The sequence below is a fragment of the Saccopteryx bilineata genome, chromosome 6 (genome assembly GCF_036850765.1).
Source record: "Saccopteryx bilineata isolate mSacBil1 chromosome 6, mSacBil1_pri_phased_curated, whole genome shotgun sequence".
NCBI lineage: Eukaryota > Metazoa > Chordata > Mammalia > Chiroptera > Emballonuridae > Saccopteryx > Saccopteryx bilineata.
Window position 1 is genome coordinate 50,002,519 of NC_089495.1, and position 5,137 is coordinate 50,007,655.

General features: G+C 43.6%; 1 non-coding gene across 1 annotated transcript; it reads right to left on the bottom strand.

The window, feature by feature from the left end:
- Positions 1-4,768: 4,768 nt before the first annotated feature.
- On the bottom strand, positions 4,769-4,909 carry LOC136309703 (U4 spliceosomal RNA). The gene has a single exon (XR_010726360.1). It is a non-coding gene; the product is annotated as a U4 spliceosomal RNA (small nuclear RNA).
- Between the last annotated feature and the right edge of the window lie 228 nt (positions 4,910-5,137).

Sequence of the window (5,137 nt, forward strand, 5' to 3'; positions counted from 1 at the left end):
GCCAATATTTGAAGACATTTTTGGTCTTGGGAGAGAGGGCTGTTACTGGCAGCTAATGAGTAGAGGCTAGGCATGCTGCAAATATGCTACACTATACAGGGCAGGCTATCACAATAAACAATACTCCAGCCCAAAATGTCAATAGTGCAGAAGTTGAGAAACCCTACTCCAGTGTCATTCATCCAACCTTTATCATGTAGCCCCAGATCTCTTAGTGTATATCATTTCTATTGTCCTTGCCTATATTTCCACCTTGTCTTTCCTCTAGATTGCATTATGGAGAACTAATTCTGTCAGTTGCTAGGGATCATTGTTTGCCTTGCTGTATATTGCTGAGTCTTCTTTCTACACTGGGGTAATAGTGGTAGCTTGAAAGGTGAACCCTTAGCAAGAAGGGAATCTGTCTTACAAAATGTATCGTAACCCCACTTTGAGTCTCTCGGTGTGAAGGCATTGTCTTCATTTAATAAAACAAATCACAGCATCTCTAAGGTTTGGGCACAAGAAGAAAAATCTCCTGGTGATGCATGCGATGACCAGACTGGGGCCAGAAAGCCAGAGCCACTATCTTCTTGTGCTCTAGTAAATTTTAGGTTTCTAAAGGCTTTATTTGTTTTCTTTTCTGACACCTAACATCATGAGACTCAAGATCAAAAGTCTGCTCAACATCAAACACTATACATCTCAAAATTAATGTGACATTTCTTCAGTGTTGCCAACTTTAATTTGTGTCAGGATATTTCGTTTACAAGTGTGGAGGCCCTGTCTAACTGTATAATTTGCTTTGAGAGGTACATTTAAATTGATTGTTTAAAACTGCATTCAACATCCAAATTACTTTGGGTAACTTTTGATAATTTATACATGTTTACGAAATAGTGGTTTTTAAAAATAGCACCTTGCCTGAACATGAGGGGTTTTTTTACACCCTGAGGATGGCTGATACCTGGGGCCTTAGAAGCATCGCTAAGCCACTGAATTGAGCCTGGATAGGATATCGTCCTTTGTCCTGGATTTCTGAACTCTTGTAAAGGCACTGCCGTTAAGGGGTCCTAAGGGATCCTTTCCTTGCAGCTACAAGCACTTAGCTTATAGGCAAATTCTCCAGAAAAGCCCAAATTAAGGTTCAGAGCCAGTTTGTTTGTGGAACAGGTGGCCCTGTGGCCCTTCCAAATGTGTAACTGCACAAGTTGCTGTTCATGGTGGTCTGTGCTGAACGGAGAACAATGAGAAAGCTTGTTTGCAGTATGTGCTTATGGACCCCTGGTTCACAAAGGCAATGGACACAAGGCAGGATCGGTAACAATGTGGTGTGGTGCGCTGTTGAGGAGCCACTGAGCCATTTCACCCACAGGTGTTGTAAAGTACCAAAGGCTACAGAATTAATATTAATATTTTAGGAGGCTTGGAGAACATTTTATTAATTTGGGTTAAGAGAAATTGTGAGAATAGTCTCTGTGCTGTGTGATTAGCATAACTAGGATGGCTCTTGCCATTGTATTGTAAATGAAAAGGGAAGGAAGCATGGATTCCCTGACATTCCACCACACCTGTGGGGAAAGGGGTGAATGGCTAGCCAGGTGCAGGAAGAGAAAAGCCAAAATAAACCTTTTCTTATAGCAATGAGTCATTTGCGGGCATTTGTCCCCACTGAAACTACCTCTCCTATGTAAATGTGTGTGTGACTCTGGACAGAGAGATAGCAGATAAACACTAGATAATATAGGAATGCCTTTAATATGTAAAGAGACATCTTTCTACCATTGTGTTGGCTTGTAAACTTTGTTTTCCCCAAAATAATGTATAGCTTGCAAATTGAACGTGGTCCTATCATGTTAAAGGACATATGACTATAACCAATAGCGGTAAGGGGCTCCTAATTGCAATTTTTGCTTCTGTACTTCCCACTTACAAAACTATAAAAACTAAGTAGAACAAAGGGCTGGCGCTCTCCCGCCGCTTGGCCAAGCTAGACAATAAAGCTTTAATGTGTAAACGACGGACCTTGCTTCTGTCTTCCATAATTCGGGTCCCTCCGAATTTGGATTAACACTGTCACACATAGGAGAAGCTTGCTGAACCACCTCCTTGACAAAGAGCCTTTCTTGTGTATCTTACCCTTCCTTTAGCACGGTGTTCCTTCCATATAGCAGAGATGGGCTGGAATTTTTTTCTAAACATTACTAAGTAATAGAGGGGTCAACAGCAACAACAAAAATAACAATCACAAACTTTCAAAGTATACAGATGACACCGATTGTTTCTAAAGCTTATAGGCTAGGTAGGGCATTGCCAGTTTGCTAGTGGTAGAGGGTTGGCCCAGTGTGTAAATGTCCCAGGTTTGATTCCCAGACAGGGTACACAGGAGAAGGGACCATCTAGTTCTCTACCCCTCCCCCTTCTCTCTTTCTCTCTTCCCCTCTGTTGGGCAAACCAATGTGTTTCAAGTTTGTAAAATGCTTTTTTTAGGTTTGCTCACTTGTATTGGGGCAGTGCCATGTGCGTAGAGTCTGTGGAAGGCTGCGGGTGCTTGCCCTCAGAGCGGCAGATGGCAGATTGCGCTTTGCCTTCCTGCTTGGGAGGGGCCATTGTTGGCTATTGTTTGCTGGAGAAGGGTTTTTCCCCCCAACCTGTTGTGCTGAAGAGTCCAGAGAAAGAGAGAGAGTGCTGAGGGGCTTGGGAGCCCTGTTATTATTGGCATATTATTTCTCCTGCTGAGGTTGGTAGGAGCCTGAGAGTCCGGAGGGTGAGTCCAGAGAATGAGTCCAGGTTATGGAACTGGAGACTGGGTCGGGGCTTGGGAGCCCTGAGAGAGAGGGAAGCAGTTTTCCCTGCCTGTTTGCTCGTCTGCTATTACAAGACTTAAATAAACAGAATGGCCCACCATTTCCTGGCTCCACTGTTCCTTTACCATCTGCCCAAATCCAATGTGAACCTGCGTGACCAGGACGGCAGCGGCTACTGGCCTTACATACATTATTTATTATGGCATTTCCAATTGTATATTTAGGTGGAAAGGATTTCAGTGCTTTGGAGTAATTCCTGCAAAACCAACAGAATTTAACAACATTTGCAATCTCTTTTATCAGAATGAGAACCTCATTAAATCTCATCAATCAAAAATGTTTAAATATTTCAAGTTATGGTCATTTGTTTTAGTTCATGTCTCCACTAAAACAGACTCTGAAACAAAGTTTCAAGTTTTTTGGACGTGATCCTCGGAAAGAGCAGTGTGAGAATGGAGAAGTGAAACGGGGAAAGGAAAGAGGGCAGACAGTAGGGATGAATTGTCAGACAAATTAGCCCTGTGGGTAACTGCAGCCAGTGCCCAGATTCAGTGGTGGGATTCAGCCAGTTCATACCAGTTCGGAAGAACCAATACCTAATTTTTTATTGAGTTCGGCGAACCAGTTGTTAAACTGGCACTTGTAATCAGGGTTCTCATTAAGGTGGACACCAGGGCAGCCGCCCAATGTGGAAATCACAAATTTACTTTCCTTACCTTTCTTTAAAGTTCATCTGTGCAACAGCATATTCTAAGCACCCGTGTAATGTTCTTTCTGGCCACAGGTGAAAAAAAATTGACAAAATTATGCTTGTAATACTTATTTCTTCATTTCATAAAACTCATTATACCTTCAATGAAATACTACATTTTCATTCCTTCGCATTTGTTACTTCAGTAAACAAACATATAACTGTAAAGAGGAAAAGTGCCAAACACCCAGGGAGTGACAAGCTGTCATTGGAAATACCTTAAATAACAGTTTTATTGTTTTTGTCAGGTATTATTTAATATTTTTTCATTAATATTTTAAAACTTTTTATAACAATCTAGTTTTGTTTACCTCTTTTTACAGTTAAAATGGTCCTTAGGGCAAAGAACCGGTTGTTAAATTATTTGAATTCCACCGCTGCCCAGATTCATCCCGCCAGAGAGCAAGGTAGCTGAGATATCTATTTACTGACTCCCATCAGTCGCTGAGGGCTACCCCCACGCAGTGCAATTTCCCATCACTCTCCGCCCTCCATGTGAGTGGGCAGAGGCCCTGGTGGCAGGGGAAGCCCACAGGCAGAGCACTGCAGTTAGGAAGTGCCCTGGCTCCAGGGATGGGGCTGCCTGTGGTTTTCATAGCACAATAAGAAAGGTGGGCTGAGAAAATTACATATGGAAATTATGTTTTAGGTTTTTTGTTTTTGTTTTTTTTGTGTTTTTTTTTTTTTTCTTTTCATTTTTCTGAAGCTGGAAACAGGGAGAGACAGTCAGACAGACTCCCGCATGCGCCCGACCGGGATCCACCCGGCACGCCCACCAGGGGCGACGCTCTGCCCACCAGGGGGCGATGCTCTGCCCATCCTGGGCGTCGCCATGTTGTGACCAGAGCCACTCTAGCGCCTGAGGCAGAGGCCACAGAGCCATCCCCAGCGCCCAGGCCATCTTTGCTCTAATGGAGCCTTGGCTGCGGGAGGGGAAGAGAGAGACAGAGAGGAAAGCGTGGCGGAGGGGTGGAGAAGCAAATGGGCGCTTCTCCTGTGTGCCCTGGCCAGGAATCGAACCCGGGTCCTCCGCACGCTAGGCCGACGCTCTACCGCTGAGCCAACCGGCCAGGGCATTTTAGGGTTTTTTTTAAGAGAAGTGATGGAGTTGTTTTGCATCTTTTTTTTTTTTCAGTCTTTCTCCATTACCCACCTTAGAAGTCCATCGCATCATTTCTCTAGAGCTTTATTATTATTATTATTATTATTACTTCTGATTCAACTCTGTTTCCCATCACATATCAGAGGGTATGGTCTCCAGGGTCTATTATGTTCTAGAGATGGAACATAGCCCCTGTGGTGGGATTTCAATTAGCAATAATCGCGCCTCGGATAAACCTCATTGGCTACGATACTGCCACTGCGCAAAGCTGTGGTGGGATTTCAGAGCAGAAGATCAGTTTTCTGTCAAACTTGATCACGACCCCTTCAAAACATGGGGAAGTATTTTAAACCACTCATCTAGAGCCAGTCATGTTTATGAGACATTCACACTTCCTCATCTTCTTTACCCCGACCATCTGCTCTTTCTCAGAAACTAAGTTAGGATTACTTCTCTTTCTCATGTCACATACAGACATGCCAGCTCTGTTGTTACCGC